Genomic DNA, 18971 nt, shown 5'->3' with positions numbered 1-18971 from the left:
AGTGTGATGCTAAGTGAAATAAGCCATACAGAGAAAGACAGATACCATATGGTTTCACTCTTATGTGGATCCTGAGAAACTTAACAGGGACCCATGGGGGAGGGGAAGGAAAAAAAAAAGAGGTTAGAGTGGGAGAGAGCCAAAGCATAAGAGACTGTTGAGAACTGAGAGCAAACTGAGGGTTGATGGGGGGTGGGAGGGAGGAGAGGGTGGGTGATTCGTATTGAGGAGGGCACCTTTTGGGATGAGCACTGGGTGTTGTATGGAAACCAATTTGACAATAAATTTCATATATAAATAAATAAATAAATAAATAAATAAAAAAATAAAAAATAAAAAATAAATAAAAAATAAAATCTAGTTTCTGGAGGAAGATGGCAGCAGAGGAGGATGCTGGGCTCACCTCATCCTGCTGATTGCTTAGATTCCACCAACATATGCCTAAATAACCCATAAACCCTCAAGAGACTAGCAGAATGGACTCTCCAGAGCTAAGCATACACAAAAGGCCCACAGAAGAGGGTAGGAAGGGCGGAGAAGCCGTGCAGGCTACACGGACTGGTGGGAAGGAGCCAGAAGGGTGGAGGGGCAGCCCACCTGGCAAGGCAGTGCTCCTGAAGTCTGGCTTGCAAAAGTGGAGGGGCCTGACTCCATGAGTTCTGACAGCCAGCAGGACTTAACATCTGGAATGTTAAAAGTCAACAGCACTGCTCTTGGAGAGCAGGGAGGGTGAGAAGATGCTGGGAGGGAGAGTTGTTGAGCTCAGGAAGACAGACCTCAGCTCAGTGGGGAACAAAGGCACTGGCAAGTGCCATTTCCCTCTCCCATCCCCCAGCTGAAATTCTAAAGGGAACCAATTCCTGTCAATGAACTTGCTTGCACCACACAAATGGCAACAGTGTGCTTCTGTTGATCCATCCCTTTGAAGGGCCTGCCTCCCTCCTGGTGCTGCAGGGCCCATCCTTCAGGGGTCCACTGATGAAAGTGAGCTAAGCCTACCCCTGTGCAATTTGCCCATCTACCCCAGCTAAAACACCCTTGGCCAGATCCCATCAAAGCAGCACCACAAGCCTGGCAGTGTGGAAGTAGCCCAGACAGGGGACACACCACTCCACAGTGAGTCCTTCCCCTGGGAGAGGGTAAGAAAAAATACACACCAGTCTGACTGTGTTCCCAGGGGTGGGCTGGGGACAGACATCTGGTCTGACTGCAGCTATACCCGCCAACACAAGTTACTCCAGACAGCACAGGGGAAGCGCCCTGCAGTTTGGAGCTACTGCAGGGAACACCCAAAATGATGAAATGTAAGAATTCTCCTCAAAAGAAACTCCAGGAAGTAGCAACAGCTAACGAATTGATCAAAAATGATTTAAGCATTGTAATGGAACAAGAATTTAGAATAATAGTCAAAAAATTAATTGCTGGGCTTGAAAAAAACATAGAGGACAGCAGAGAATCTATTGCTACTGAGATCAAAGGACTAAGAAATACTCATGAGGAACCAAAAAAATGCGATGAATGCAGAATAAAATAAATGGAGGCAGCCATGGCACAGACTGAAGAGGCAGAGGAGAGAATAGGTGAATTAGAAGATAAAATTATGGAATAAGAGGACGCTGAGAAAAAGAGAGATAAAAAATCCAGGAGTATGAGAGAAGAATTAGGGAACTAAGTGATGCAATCAAACGGAACAATATCCGTATCATAGGAATTCCAGAAGAAGAAGATGAGAGAGAAAGGGGCTGAAGGTGTACTTGGACAAATCATGCTGAGAACTTCCCTGATATGGGGAAGGAAAAAGGCATTGAAATCCAAGAGGCACAGAGAACTCCCTTAAGACGTAACTTGAATCGATCTTCTGCACAACAGATCATAGTGAAACTGGCAAAATACAAGGATGAAGAGAACATTCTGAAAGCAGCTAGGAATAAACAGGCTATAACTTACAAAGGTAGACACATAAGAGTAGAAGCAAAACTATCTACTGAAACTTGGCAGGCCAGAAAGGAATGGCAGGAAATCTTCAATGTGATGAACAGAAAAAAATATATGCAGCTGAGAATCCTTTATCCAGCAAGTCTGTCATTCAGAATAGAAGGAGAGATAAAGGTTTTCCCAAAAAAACAAAAACTCAGGGAATTCATCACACTAAACCAGACCTACAAGAGATCCTAAGCAGGATTCTGTGAGTGAAATGTTGCAAGGACCACAGAGTACCAGAGACATCACTACAAGCATGACACCTACAGACATCACAATGACTCTAAACCTATCTTTCAAAAATAACACTGAATGTAAATGGACTAAATGAGCCAACCAAAAGACATAGGGTAAGAGCATGGATAAAAAAAAAAAAACAAGACCCATCTATTTACTGTCTACAAGAGACTCATTTTAGACCTGAGGACACCTTCAGATTGAAAGTGAGGGTATGGAGAACTATCTGTCATGCTACTGGAAGTTAAATAAAGCTGTAGTAGCCATACTTTTATCAGACAAACTAGACTTTAAATTAAAGGCTGTAACAAGAGATGAAGAATGGCATTATATAATAATTACAGGGTCTATCCATCAGGAAGAGCTAACAATTATAAATGTCTATGCACCGAATATGGGAGCCCCCAAATATATAAAAACAATTAATCAAAACATAAGAAACCTTATTGATAAGAAGGTGGTAATTGCAGGGGACTTTAATGTCCCACTTAGAGCAATGGATAGATCATCTAGACACAGGATCAATAAAGAAACAAGAGCCCTGAATGATACATTGGATCAGATGGACTTGACAGATATATTTAGAACTCTGCATCACAAAGCAACAGAATATACTTTCTTCTCCAGTGCACATGAAACATTCTCCAAGATAGATCACATATTGGGTCACAAAACAGCCTTTAATAAGTATAAAAGAATTGAGATCATACCATGCACACTTTCAGACTACAATGCTATGAAACTTGAAATGAATCACAGGAAAACATCTGGAAAACTTCCAAAAGCATGGAGTTAAAGAACACCCTACTAAAAAATGAATGGATCAACCAGGCAATTAGAGAAGAAATTTAATAAAATATATGGATACAGATGAAAATGAAAAGACAACAACCCAAATGCTTTGGGATGCAGCGAAGGCAGTCCTGAGAGGAAAATACATTGCAATCCAGGCCTACTTCAAGAAACCAGAAAAATCCCAAATACAAAATCTAACAGCACAGCTGAAGTAAATAGAAGCATAACAGAAAATACCCCCAAAACCCAGCAGAGTAAGAGAAATAATAAAGATCAGAGCAGAAACAAAAAATATAGAATCTAAAAACATGGTAGAGCAGGTCAATGAAACCACGAGTTGGGTTTTTTTTTTTTTTTAAATGAACAATTGATAAACCTCTAGCCAGGCTTCTCAAAAAGAAAAGGGAGACCACTGAAAGAGATAAAATCATGAATGCAAATGGAATTATTACAACCAATCACTCAGAAATACAAGCAATTATCAAGGAATACTATGAAAAATTATATGCCAACAAAATGGAGAACCTGGAAGAAATGGACAAATTCCTAAGCACCCACACACTTCCAAAATTCAAATGGGAAAGAACAGAAAACTTGAACAGACCCATAACCAGTGACAAAATTGAATCAGTTATCAAAAATCTCCCAACAAATAGGAGTCCAGGAACAGATGGCTTCCCTGGGAATTCTACCAGACATTTAAACCACAGAAAATACCTATCCTTCTCAAGCTGTTGCAAAAAAATAGAAAGGGAAGGAAAACTTCCAGACTCATTCTATGAAGCCAACATTACTTTGATTCCCAAAGCAGACAGAGACCCAGCAAAAAAAAGAGTACAGGTTAATATCCCTGATGAATATGGATGCAAAAATTCTCCATAAGATATTATCAAATCGAATTCAACAGCATATAAAAAGAATGATTCACCATGATCAAGTGGGATTCATTCCTGGGATGCAGGGCTGGCTCAACATTCTCAAATCAATCAATGTGATACATCACACTAATAAAAGAAAAGATAAGTACCATATGATCCTGTAAATCGACACAGAAAAAGCATTTGACAAAATTCAGCATCGTTTCTTAATAAAAACCCTCGAGAAAGTCAGGATAGAAGGAACATACTTAAACATCATCAAAGCCATTTATGAAAATCTCACACCTAATATTATCTTCAATGGGGAAAAACTGAGAGTTTTCCCCCTGAGATCAGGAACACGACAGGGATGTCCACTCTCACTGCTGTTGTTGAACATAGTGTTGTAAGTTCTAGCTTCAGCAGTCAGACAACAAAAGGAAATCAAAGGCATCGAAATTGGCAAAGATGTAGTCACGCTTTCACTTTTTGCAGATGACATGATATTATACGTGAAAAACCTGAGAGACTCCACCAAAAGTCTGCTAGAACTGACACATGAATTCAGCAAAGTTGCAGGATACAAAAATCAATGTACAGAAATCAGTTGCATTCTTATACACTACTAATGAAGCAGAAGAAAGACAAATAAAGAAACTGATCCCATGCACAACTGCACCAAGAATCATAAAAAACCTAGGAATAAACCTTACCAAAGATGTAAAAAGATCTGTATGTTGAAAACTATAGAAAGCTTATGAAGGAAACTGAAGAAGATACCAGGAAATGGAAAAACATTCTGTGCTCACAGATTGGAATAATACATGTTGCTAAAATGTCAATACTACCCAAAGCTATCTACACATTCAGTGCAATCCTAATCAAAATTGCACCAGCATTCTTCTCGAAACTAGAAAAAGCAATGCTAAAATTTGTATGGAACCACAAAAGACCCAGAATACCCAAAGTAATATTGAAGAAGAAGACCAAAACGGGAGGCATCCCAATCCCAGACTTTAGCCTCTACTACAAAGCTGTAATCATCAAGACAGCATGGTGTTGACACAAAAGAGACACATAGACCAGTGGAATAGAATACAGACTCCAGAATTGGACCCACAAAAGTATGGCCAACTAATCTTTGGCAAAACAGGAAAGAATATTCAATGGAAAAAAAAGTCTCTTTAACGAATGATGCTGGGAGAATTGGAAAGCAACATGCAGAAGGATGAAACAAGACACTTTCTTACACCATTCAGAAAAATAAACTCAGGGGCGCCTGGGTGGCTCAGTCGGTTAAACGTCCGAGTTCAACTCAGGTCACGATCTCGCGGTCCGTGAGTTCGAGCCCCGCGTCGGGCTCTGGGCTGACGGCTCAGAGCCTGGAGCCTGCTTCCGATTTTGTGTCTCCCTCTCTCTCTGCCCCTCCCCCGTTCGTGCTCTCTCTCTGTCTCAAAAATAAATAAACATTAAAAAAAATTAAAAAAAGAAAAATAAACTCAAACTGGATAAAGGACCTAAATGTGAGACAGGAAACCATCAAAACCCTAGAGGAGAAAGCAGAAAAAAACTCTGACCTCAGCCGCAGCAATTTCTTACTTGACACACCTCCAAAGGCAAGGGAATTAAAGGAAAAATGAACTATTGGGACCTCATGAAGATAAAAATCTTCTTTACTGCAAAGGAAACAATCAACAAAACTAAAAGGGGACCGACAGAATGGGAAAAGATATTTGCAAATAACATATCAGACAAAGTATCCAAAATCTATAAGTAGTATCAAAAATGTATAAAGAACTCACCAACTCCACACCCGAAAAACAAATAATCCAGTGAAGAAGTGGGCAGAAGAAATGAATAGACACTTCTCTAAAGAAGACATCCAGATGGCCAACAGGCACATGAAAAGGTGCTCAACGTCACTCCTCATCAGGGAAATACAAATCAAAACCACACTCAGATATCACCTCACAACAGTCAGAGTGGCTAAAATGAACAAATCAGGAGACTATAGATGCTGGAGAGGATGTGGAGAAATGGGAACCCTCTTGCACTGTTGGTGGGAATGCAAACTGGTACAGCCACTCTGGGAAACAGTGTGGAATTTTTCAGAAAACAAAAATATATCTACCCTATGACCCAGCAATATCACTGGTAGGAATTTACCTAAGGGATACAGGAGTGCTGATGCATAGGGGCACTTGTACCCCAATGTTTATAGCAGCACTTTCAACAATAGCCAAATTATGGAAAGAGCCTAAATGTCCATTAACTGATGAATGGATAAAGAAATTGTGGTTTATATACACAATGGAGTGCTATGTGGCAATGAGAAAGAATGAAATATGGCCCTTTGTAGCAACGTGGATGGAACTGGAGAGTGTGATGCTAAGTGAAATAAGTCATACCGAGAAAGACAGATACCATATGTTTTCAGTCTTATGTGTATCTTGAGAAACTTAACAGAAGACCATAGAGGAGGGGAAGGAAAAAAAAAGTTAGAGAGGGAGGGGGCCAAACCATAAGAGACTCTTAAAAACTGAGAATAACTTGAGGGTTGATGGAAGGTGGGAGGGAGGGGAAAGTGGGTGATGGGCATTGAGGAGGGCACCTTTTGAGATGAGCGCTGGGTGTTGTATGGAAACCAATTTGACAATAAATTCCATTATAAAAAAATAAAAAAACACATATAATATATATATATATATAATCTAGTTTCTGGGGTGCCTTTGGCTGAGGTCATGATCTCATGGTTCATGAGTTCAAGTCCTGCCTTGGGGTCTGTGCTGACAGCTCAGAGCCTGGAGCCTGCTTTGGATTCTATGTTGCCTTCTCTCTCTGACCCTGCCCCACTCCTGCTCTCTGTCTCTGTCTCCAAAAATAAATAAACGTTAAAAAAATAAAAATGAAAATAAAATCTAGTTTGTGTGATATAAGTATAGCTACTCTGGCTTCTTTTGACCTTCATTAGCATGAGACATGGTTCTCCATCCCCACACTTTCAATCTGTAGGTGTCTTTGGGTCTAAAATTAATCTCTTGTAGGCTACACATAGATGAATCTTGTTTTTTTAATCCATTCTCTTACCCTATGTCTTTTGATTGGAACATTTAGTCCTCTTACATTCAGAGTGATTACCGAAAGGTTGAAATTTAGTGCCATTGTGTTACCTGTAGAGTTGGTATTTCTGGTGATGCTCTCTGGTCTTCTGTAGTCTTTGTTGTTTTGGTCTTCTTTTTTTTCTCCTATCAAAGAGTTCCTGTTTAAAATTTCTTGCAGAGGTAGTTTAGTGGTGATGAACTTCTTTAGTTTTTGTTTGGAAAAGTCAATTTCTTATTCTATTGTGAATGACAGCCTTGCCGTATGAAGCTTTCTTGCCTGCATATTCTTCCTACTTAGCACATTGAATATTTCCTGCCATTCTCTTCTGGCCTTCCAAGTTTCCATGGACAGGTCTGCTATGAACCTTATGTGTCTACCCTTGTAGGTTAAGGACATTTTGCCCCCAGCTGCTTTCTTTATCTTGGTATTTTGCATGTTTCACTATGATATGCCATGGTGTTCACCTCTTTTTGTTGATTCTGAGTTCCCTGTGCCTCATGTACTTGTATGCCTGTTTCCTTCCCTAAATTAGGGAAGTTCTCAGCAATAATTTGTTCAAATAAACCTTCTGCCTCTCTTTCTTTCTCTTCTACTTCTGGGGATCCTATGATATGGATATTGTTTCATTTCATTGAATCCCTTAGTTCTCTAATTCTCCCCTCCTGATCTAGTAGTTTCCTTTCCCTCCTTTTTTTGCTTTCATCATTTTCCGTAATTTTATATTCTATTTCACCTATTCTCTCCTCTGCTTCTGCAGTCCTCATGGTCACTGTATCCAGTTTATTTTTCATCTCAGTAATAGCATTTTTTAATTCATTCTGGCTAGTTCTTAGGTCTTTGATCTCTGCAGCAAGGATTTCTCTGTTTTTTTCCAAGGTTTTTTTCAAGCCCAGCTACTAGTCTTATGACTATTATTCTAAATTCTTATTCAAATATATTGCTTTTATCTATTTTGAGCAAGTCCCTGGCTGTAATTTCTTCTTGAGTTTTCATTTTGACGAGAATTCCTGCATCTTGTCATTTTGTCTAAGTTTCTGTCTTTTGCATGTATTAAAAGCCTGCTATATTTCCTGTACCTGAGAGTACTGCTGTATTTAAAGGAGTCATACACAGTCCAGGGCACATTAGAAAGTGTTTGCGGTGTATGCTGTGTGTACTCTGCTGTTGCTTTTTGTCTGCTCTTTCACACTGTCAGTCCTCTGCAGAGGTTGTCTTTGTTTGCAGTGGCAGAGTGTTTGGACCTTTAACTTTTATTTATTGGTTGAATTAACCCTTGAGAAAAAGGGGGAGGGAAAGCCTGATGCTAAAAAAGGAAAGGAAAAGGAACAAGAAAAAGAAACTGAATAAAAATCTGTAAGGTTTATTCCAAAGAAAAAGAAAGGAAATCAAAGAAAAAAATCAGAATAATTAAAAAAAGAAGGGAAACATAATAAAAAAGCCTGATCCAAGAAAGAGAGAAAAGGAAATGAAAAAGAAGAGGAAGAAGAAGAAGAAGGAGATAAAACAACAATGAGCCTGATTCCAAAAGAAAAAAAAGAAGGAAGAAAAAATGAAAAAAGATCTGTCTGTGCATGGTGGGGGGACTTGTGCTTGTCTGGAGGAGAAGCCAGCTTCATTGGCGCAGAGTCAGTTGCATTGGTGCAGAGTCAGTCTTGCCCCAGTAAATAAACAGTTCCTAGGCACGGAGGGACAGGGTTTGGTGTAAGTGGGTTCCACCTTCACTGGGGGCCACTGTGTTTTTTTTCTGAAGTCCTACTATTTTGGTGTTAGTGGGGGGGAAAGTATGCCACCTCAATCTCTCCTCCCTGGATGTCAACACCTGCTGTTTAGGCATCCCTCACAGAATAGCGAGGGAAGTCAGCTCACCCTGCGTCACAACTCTCCTGTGTTTTTTCTTTGGTGCATGGCTAGGATTCAAACCCCAAAGCCTTATAGGACCTGGCACTGCTCGGACCCACTCCCCTCCTCCAGAGTAGAGCCCCTCCACCTTGCTGATGAAAGACTTATGTCTGGCACCTGCTGGGTCTTTTTTCCTTGGGGAAGCAATAAATTCTCTTCTAAAAATACTCCAGGAAGGAGACTGTTCTCTTCCAGTGCACCTTGGAGATCTCTTTACCATGTTATGCACTCTGTGGCCAGCTCCCTCGTTACCAGGAGTGCACCCCACAGCTCCTCTCTGGAGAAAGTCTCATACTTCCAAAACTTCAGAGTTTGAGCTCCAAAAGCTGTTTGGAAAAAAAAAAAGAAGTGGGATAGTAATTGTTACCCAGTCTGTGGTCCAGAGAGGTTTTCCTCTTGTGCTAACTTGATGCTGCCCTATATCAACCACTCTGTTTCCTTCCTTTTTGTCTCCCCACGGAAAGGGTTCCCCCTCTTCTGCAGCACTGCAGTTTTTCTCTCCCCTTGTTCACATCTATGCACTTCACACCTGCCAAGTTGTCTACCTTCAACTGTAGAGATCCTTCTTCCACTCTGATGATTGATTTCCTGGGTATTCCAAGTGATCTGACCTCACTAGAGCAGTGTTTGAGGGATTGGGAAAGCCCAGGATCCCCCTACTTCTCTGCCATCTTAACTCCTCCCTACATCTTCTTTATCCATTCATGTATCATGGACGCTTTGGCTGCATAATTTGGCTATTGTAAATAATGCTGCAATGAACATAAGGGTGCATATATCCTTGAGAATTAGAGTTTTTGCATTCTTTGGTAAAATACCCAGTAGTATGATTACTGGACTATAAGGTAGTTCTATTTTTAAATTTTTGAGGAACCTCAATAGTATTCCCCAGAGCTGCTGAAGCAGTTTGTGTTCCCACCAATAGGGCAAGAGGGTTTCTTTATATCCACATCCTATCCAACACCTGTCTCTTGTGTTTTTGAGTTTAGCCATTCTGACAGGTGTGCAGTGATATCTCATTGTGGTTTTGATTTGCATTCCCCTGATGGTGAGTGATGTTATGCATCTTTTCATGTGTCTTTTGGTCATCTGTATGTCTTCTTTGATAAATTGCATGATCACGTCTTCTGCCCAGTTTTAAATTGGATTACTTTTGGGGTGTGTTGAGTTTAATAAATTCTTTATATATTTTGGATAATAACTCTTTATCAAATATATCACTTGTAAATACCTTGTCCCATTCCATAGGTTACTTTTTAGTTTTGTTGATTGTTTCCTTTGGTTTGCAAAAGCTGTCTAATTTGATGCAGTCTTAGTAGTTTATTTTTACTTTTATTTTCCTTGTCTTAGGATATGTACCTAGAAAAATGTTGCTACAGCTAAAGAACAGGAAGAGAAGTTACAGAGAAGTTACTGCTTGTACTCTCTTCTAGGATGTTTATGGTTTCAGGTCCCACATTTAGGTCTTTAATCCACTTTGAGTTTATTTTGGTGTATGATGTAAGAAAGTGGTCCAGTTTCATTCTTGATCAGGTAGCTGTCACATTTTCCTAACACAATTTCTTGAAGGGACTGTCTTTTTCGCATTGTATATTCTTTCCTCCTTTGTTGAAGATTAATTAGCCATATATCTGTGGTTCATTTCCAGGTTTTCAATTCTATGCCATTGATATTGTGTCTATTTTTTGTGATGGTACCATACACTTTTTATTACTACAGTTTTGCAGGATAAGTTAAAGTCTGGAACTGTGATACCACCAGCTTTGTTATTCTTTTTCAAGATTGCTTTGGCTGTTTGGGGTCTTTTGTAGTTCCAAAGTTTAGGATTATTTGTTGTAGCTCTGTGAAAGATGATATTGGTATTTTGGTAAAGATTGTATTAAATATGTAGATTACACTTGGCAGCATGGACATTTTAACAATATTTGTTCTTCTAATCCATAAGAAGGAATATCCTTTCATTGGTTTGTTATCTTCAGTTTCTTTCAAAAATGTTTTATAATTATCAGAGTACAGGTCTTTCACCTTGTTGGTTAAGTTTATTCCTAGGTATTTTACTATTCTTGGTGCAATTGTAAATGGAATTGCTTTCTTAATCTCTTTCTGTTGCTTCATTGTCAGTGTAAAGAGATTCAATGGATTTCTCTACATTGATTTTGTATTCTACATCCTAACTGAATTAATTTATAAGCTATAGTAGTTTTTTGGTGGAGTCGTTAGGGTTTTCCATATAGAGTTTCATGTCATCTGCAAATAAGAAAGTTTTACTTCGTTCTTACCAATTTGAATGCCTTTTATTCCTTTTTGATGTCTGATTACTGTGGCTCGGATTTCCAGTATTATATTGAATAAATGTGGTAAGAGCAGACATCTTTGTCTGGTTCCCGATCTTAGAGGAAAAGCTCTCAGCTTTTCAACATTGCATATAATGTTAGCTGTAGATTTTTCACATAAAGCCTTATTTCTGTTGAAGATTCTTCCCTCCAAACCTACATTGTTGAGGATTCTTATCATAAATGGATACTTTGGCTTATCAACTGCTTTTCTGCATCTATTGAAAGGGTCTTATGGTTCTTTTCTCATTAAAAAAATTTTTAATGTTTATTTTTTTGAGACACAGACATGAGAGGGGGAGGGACAGAGAGAGAGGGAGACGAAGAATCTGAAGCAGGATCCAGGCTCTGAGATGTCAGCACAGAGCCCAGTGCAGGGCTCAAACACACGAACCATGAGATCATGACCTGAGCCGAAGTCAGATGCTTAACCAACTGAGCCACTCAGGCTCCCCTCATTTTTTAAAAATTAGGTTAGCTATCATACAGTGCAATATTGGTTTAAGGATTAGAATTTAGTGATTCATCACTTACATATAACACCCACTGCTCATCACAACAAGTACCCTCTTTAATACCCATTTCCCATGCAGCCTATCCCCCCCACCTCACTCCATAAACCCTCAGTTTGTTATCTATCATTAAGAGACTCTGGTGCTTTGTTTCCCTCTCTCTTTTTCCCCATTCTGATATGGTCATATGGTTTGTTTCTTAAATTCCACATATGAGTGGAATCATACCATATTTGTCTTTCTCTGATTGACATATTTCACTTAGCATAATGCATTTTAGCTCCATCTACATCATTGTAAATGGCAAGATTTCACTCTTTTAGATGGCTGAGTAATACTCCATTATATAAATATGCCACATCTTCATCAGTTCATCAGTTGATGGAAATTTGGTATTTCTCCATAGTTTGACTGTTGTTGATAATGCTACAAACACTGAGGTGCCTGTACACCCTCGAATCTCAATTTTTGTTATGGGCCTGTTCAAATTTTCTCTTTCTTCCTGTTTGAGTTTTAGTAGTGGATGAGTTTCTAGGAATGTGTCCATTTTTTATAGACTGATCTATTTTCTGGCATATAATTTTTTATAGTATTCTCTTGTAATTGTATTTCTGTGGGGTTGGTTGTGATCTCTCCTCTTTCATTCGTGATTTTATCTGTTTGGGTCCTTTCTCTTTTCTTTTTGATACGTCTGGATAGGGGTTTAGCAATTTTATTAATTCTTTCAAAGAATAAACTGTTAGTTTCATTGATGTATTCTATTCTTTTTTTTATTCTATATTGTTTATCTGCTCTAATCTTTATTATTTCCCTTGTTCTGTTAGCTTTAGGCTTTATTTGCTATTCCTTTCCTAGCCCCCTAGGTGTTAGGTTACATTGTGTATTTGAGATTTTCTTGGTTCCTAAGGTAGGCCTGAATTAGAATATACTCCCCTCTTAGGACTGCCTTTGTTGTATCCCATAGGTTTTGGACTGTTGTATTTTCATTTTCATTTGCTTCCATTCATTTTTTTATTTCTTCTTTAACTTACTGGTTAAGCCACTCATTTTTAAAAATTTTTATTGTTTATTCATTTTTGTGTGATAGAGAGAGAGGTAGAGCGTGAGCAGGGGAGGGGCAGAGGAAGAGGGAGACACAGAATCCGAAGTAGGCTCCAGGCTCTAAGCTGTCAGCACAGAGCCCGACATAGGGCTTAAACTCAGGAACTACGAGATCATGATCTGAGCTGAAGTCAGACGCTTAACCCACTGAGCCACTCAGGCACCCCATAACCCATTCATTCTTTAGTAGGATGTTCTTTAACCTTTATGTATTTGCGGTCTTTCTAAATTTCTTCTTGTGGTTTACTTCAAGTTTCATAGCTTTGTGTTCTGAAGATATGCATGGTATTATCTCATTGTATTTGTACTTTTCAGATCTGATTTGTGACCCTGTATGTGATCTATTCTGGATGATGTTCCATGTACATTCAAGCAGAATGTGTATTCTGGTGCTTTAGGATTAAATGTTGTGAATATATCTGTTAAGTCCATCTGGTCCAGTGCATCATTCAAAGCCATTTTTCCCTTGTTGATTTCCTACTTAATCTGTTTACTGATGTAAGTGTGGTGTTATAGTCCCCTAGTATTATTGTACTATTGTTAATGAATTCCTTTATACTTGTAATTAATTGAATTATATATTTGGGTGCTCTCCATTTGGGGTCATAAATATTTACAATTGTAGATCTTCTTGATAGATAGACCCCTTAATTATGATATGATCCTTCTCTTCATCTTTTCTTACAGTTTTCGTTTTAAAATCTATTTTGTATGATATAAGTATGGCCACTCTGGCTTTCTTTTGATGTCCATTGACACGATACATGGTTCTCCAACTCCTCACTTCCAATCTGTAGGTTTCTTTAGGTCTAAAAAGAGTCTCTTGTAAGCAGCACATAAATGCATCTTGGGTTTTTTTTTATCCATTCTTTTACCCAATGTCTATTGATTGGAGCATTTAGTCCATTTACATTCAAAGTGATTATTGAAAGATATGAAATCAGTGCTGTTGTGTTACCTGTTGAGTTAGTGTTTTTAGTGATGTTCTTTGGTTCTTTCTAGTTTTTGTTACTCTTGGTCTTTTTTGCTCCACTCAGAGTCCCCCTTAAATTTCTTTCAGACGTGGTTTAGTGGCCATAAACTCCTTTAGTTTTTGTTTGTCTGGGAAAATTTTTTTTTTATTTATATATGAAATTTATTGTCAAATTGGTTTCCATACAACACCCAGTGCTCATCCCAAAAGGTGCCCTCCTCAATACCCATCACCCACCCTCTCCTCCCTCCCACCCCCCATCAACCCTCAGTTTGCTCTCAGTTCTCAACAGTCTCTTATGCTTTGGCTCTCTCCCACTCTAACCTCTTTTTTTTTTTTCCTTCCCCTCCCCCATGGGTTCCTGTTAAGTTTCTCAGGATCCACATAAGAGTGAAACCATATGGTATCTGTCTTTCTCTGTATGGCTTATTTCACTTAGCATCACACTCTCCAGTTCCATCCACGTTGCTACAAAAGGCCATATTTCATTTTTTCTCATTGCCACGTAGTATTCCATTGTGTATATAAACCACAATTTCTTTATCCATTCATCAGTTGATGGACATTTAGGCTCTTTCCATAATTTGGCTATTGTTGAGAGTGCTGCTATGAACATTGGGGTACAAGTGCCCCTATGCATCAGTACTCCTGTGTCCCTTGGATAAATTCCTAGCAGTGCTATTGCTGGGTCATAGGGTAGGTCTATTTTTAATTTTCTGAGGAACCTCCACACTGCTTTCCAGAGCGGCTGCAACAATTTGCATTCCCACCAACAGTGCAAGAGGGTTCCCGTTTCTCCACATCCTCTCCAGCATCTATAGTCTCCTGATTTGTTCATTTTGGCCACTCTGACTGGCGTGAGGTGATACCTGAGTGTGGTTTTGATTTGTATTTCCCTGATAAGGAGCGACGCTGAACATCTTTTCATGTGCCTGTTGGCCATCCGGATGTCTTCTTTAGAGAAGTGTCTATTCATGTTTTCTGCCCATTTCTTCACTGGGTTATTTGCTTTTCGGGTGTGGAGTTTGCTGAGCTCTTTATAGATTTTGGATACTAGCCCTTTGTCCCATATGTCATTTGCAAATATCTTTTCCCATTCCGTTGGTTGCCTTTCAGTTTTGTTGGTTGTTTCCTTTGCTGTGCAGAAGCTTTTTATCTTCATAAGGTCCCAGTAATTCACTTTTGCTTTTAATTCCCTTGCCTTTGGGGATGTGTCGAGTAAGAGATTGCTACGGCTGAGGTCAGAGAGGTCTTTTCCTGCTTTCTCCTCTAAGGTTTTGATGGTTTCCTGTCTCACATTCAGGTCCTTTATCCATTTTGAGTTTATTTTTGTGAATGGTGTGAGAAAGTGGTCTAGTTTCAACCTTCTGCATGTTGCTGTCCAGTTCTCCCAGCACCATTTGTTAAAGAGACTGTCTTTTTTCCATTGGATGTTCTTTCCTGCTTTGTCAAAGATGAGTTGGCCATACGTTTGTGGGTCTAGTTCTGGGGTTTCTATTCTATTCCATTGGTCTATGTGTCTGTTTTTGTGCCATGTCTGGGAAAATCTTTATGTCTCATTCTATTCTGAATAATTGCCTTGCTATATAAAGAATTCTTGCCTGCATATGTTTCCCATTCAGCACATTGAATATATCCTGCCACTCCTTTCTGGCCTGCCAAGTTTCTGTGGACAGATCTACTGTGAATCTGATCTGTCTTCCCTTGTAAGTTAAGGACTTATTTTCCCTTGCTGCTTACAGTACTCTTTCCTTATCTGTGTATTTTGTGAATTGGACTATAATACGCTTAGGCTTTGGTGAGCTTTTGTTGAACTTCATGGAAATTCTCTATGCTTTTTAGATTTTATGTCTGTGTCCTTCCCCAGATAAGGAAACTTTTCAGCCATAATTTATTCAAATAGACCCCCCCCTTTTCTCTCTCTTCATCTTCTGGGACTCCTATGATATAAATGTTTTCATGTTTTAATATGTTGCTTATTTCCCTATGTGTACCTTCATGATCCATTACCTTTCTTACTCTCTTCTTTTCAGTTCATTATTGTCCATAACTTTATCTTCTTTTTAAAAATTTTTTTACATTTATTCATTTTTGAGAGACAAAGAGAGACAGAGCACAAGTGGGGGAGGGGAAGAGAGAGATGGAGACACAGAATCTGAAGCAGGCTCCAGGCTCTGAGCCATCAGTAAAAAGCCCGACGTGGGGCTCAAACCCAAAAACCGTGAGATCACGACCTGGCCAAAGTCAGATGCTCAACCAACTGAGCCATCCAGGCGCCCCATAATTTTATCTTCTATACCACTGATTCACTTCTCTGCTTTATTTATCCAAGTTTTTTTAATTTCTCTTTTTTATTTTTTAAGTTTATTAATTTTTGAAAGAGAGAGAGAGCAGGGGAAGGGCAGTGAGAGAGGGAGACACAGAATCCAAAGCAGGCTCCAGGCTCTGAGCTATTAGTACAGAGCCTGACATGTGGCTCAAACTCATGGACCTCATAATCATGACCTGAGCCAAAGCCAGATGCTTGACTGACTGAGCCACCCAGGTGCCCCTATTTATCCTCGTTTTTATGGCATCTATAACGGAATGCAGCTCAGTAATAGCATTTTTAATTCGAGATGGCTAGATTTTTTTCCCCAGTACTAAATAAGTTTTACATATTTTTTAAACATTTTATTTAAATTTTAGTTAACAATGTTGGCAATATTGGTTTCAGGAGTAAAATTCAGTGATTTATCACTTACATAACATACTAATGCTCATCAAAAGTATCTTCTTTAATACGTATCACCCATATAGATTTTTGTTCTTTTGTCTCTGTAGTAAAAGATTCTCTAGTGTCTTCTATACTTTTTTTGAAGCCCACATAGTATCCTTTTAATTGTTGTTTTAAATTCTAGTTTGGGGGCGCCTGGGTGGCGCAGTCGGTTAAGCGTCCGACTTCAGCCAGGTCACGATCTCGCGGTCCGTGAGTTTGAGCCCCGCGTCGGGCTCTGGGCTGATGGCTCAGAGCCTGGAGCCTGTTTCCGATTCTGTGTCTCCCTCTCTCTCTGCCCCTCCCCCGTTCATGCTATGTCTCTCTCTGTCCCAAAAATAAATAAACGTTGAAAAAAAAATTAAAAAAAAAATTCTAGTTTGGACATCTTACTTATAGCTGTTTTGATTAAATCCTTGTCCATGAGTTGTACTTCTTGTTCTTTCTTTAGTGGCAAACTTCTCCATCTCATCATTGTGTCCATAGAAGAAAAGAAGAAAGAAATAAAAAGAAAGTACAAAACAAAAAACAAAGGAAAAAACAAAAACCAAAAAAACCCAAAATAGTTGATCCTGGGTGTTTTTGGTCTGCTTCTTAAGAGAACTTGGATCCAAAAATAAGAAAAAAAAGAAAAAAGAAAAGAAAATAAAAGAAACAAATATAATGTATAAGTATTAAAATTTTAAAAAGTAATTAAAAATTAAAAAGGAATTGAAAAAAATAAGAAAATAAAAAGTAAGATTACAAAAGTAAAGCATAAAAGTAAAAAGGAAACTGGAACCTATTTCCCCTAGAACTGAAGCTTTGCAGCACTCTATGATCAGTAGACTTGGTGCTAGGGAGTTGTTTGTGCTGGTCTTCTTGGGGAGGAGCCTCTTGCGCTGATTCTCAGGTGGAATTGTCCTAATGGAAATGTACCTCCAGGGCCCATGGAGGCAGGGCTTGATGTAAGCAGCACTGGCATCCACTAGGTTGAGCTATTTTGTTTGCTGAAGGCTTTCACCTTTGATGGGTGGGATCAATATGGCAGTGCCCCACTCTGTAGCCCCAGAGCTGAAAATTCACACCTCTTGAGTCTTCAGGAAAACCTCACAGAACAATCAATCACCCCTCTGAGTCCCTGTTTCTGTTAGAACCCTGCATTCACCCTGCCAGTGTCCAAGTTTTTATATCCCAGGCACATGACTGAGTTTCAAAACTCCAAATTTTAGTGACTCCTATGGTGCAGATCTGCACTATTCCTCTGGGGGAGGGTCTTGCCACACTCTGCCATTTGCTGGGCTGTGCATGCAAGGAAAGTGGTGGCACAACCATGAAGAAGTTCAAAGTTTATGGCAAAACAGAGAAGAAACCTGGTACCAAGACTCACTGCTCTTAGCCAGTGTCCCCATTCCTATGCCTGGGAACAGTGTAGCACATCGGTGCCACCCATTCTTCTTGTGACCCAGGGGATCTTCAGACCAAGCCATCTCTCCTGGGACTATACCCTACTTCATGACTGGAGCACATTTAAGCTAGTCACATCCCCCACAGTAGCAGGCTTCCAAAAGTTCACTTTTGCACTCCACTGCTTATAATACTTTGCAGTACCCTCATAAGCAGGGCTCCCTCCCTGCCACCATACTCACAATAATATCTCCCCCAGGTCAGCTCTCTGCACCTCCCACCTTCAAAAAAGTGGTCACTGTTGTACTTGTGGATTTGCAGTTTTTGTTCTGTCAGATCTCCAATTGATTTCTTGGGTGTTCACATTGATTTGGTAATTACCCAGCTGTGTTCAAGGGACGAAATATGCTTAGGGTTCCCCTACTCCTCCGCTATCTTAACTACTTCTTTTCTCTTATTGATGTGATACATCACATTCATTGACTTGTGAATATTGAACCACCCTTGCATCCTGAGAATCAATTGAACTTGATCATAGCGAATGATTTTTTTAAGGTATTGTTCGGTTCAGTTTCCTAATATTTCGCTGAGGATTTTTGCATCCACATTTATCAGAGATACTGGCCTATAGTTCTCTTTTCTTGTGGTGTCCTTATTTGCTATCAGAATCAGTGCATGCCTTGTACAATGATTTTGGGAGTCTTCCTTCCTCTTCCACTTTTTTTGGAATACTTTGAGAAGAATGGGTATTAAATCTTCTTTAAATATTTGGTAGAATTCACCTGTGAGGCTGTCTTTTGTTGAGAATTTTTTTTATTACTGATTTAATTTCATTGCTCACAATAAGTCTGTACAAATTTTCTATTTCTTCCCAATTCAATTTTGGTAGTTTATGTTTCTAGGAATTTATCCCATTTTTTTTGTAGGCCGTCTAATTTGTTGGCATATATATTTTTTTACTATATTTTCTTATAAACCTTTGTATTTCTGTTATGTCAGTTATTTCTCTTATTTCATTTCTGATTTTGTTTATTTGATTCC

The sequence above is a fragment of the Herpailurus yagouaroundi genome, unplaced genomic scaffold (genome assembly GCF_014898765.1).
Source record: "Herpailurus yagouaroundi ecotype Mexico unplaced genomic scaffold, PumYag 67203, whole genome shotgun sequence".
Classification (NCBI taxonomy): Eukaryota; Metazoa; Chordata; class Mammalia; order Carnivora; family Felidae; genus Herpailurus; species Herpailurus yagouaroundi.
This window is presented reverse-complemented; position numbering follows the sequence as displayed.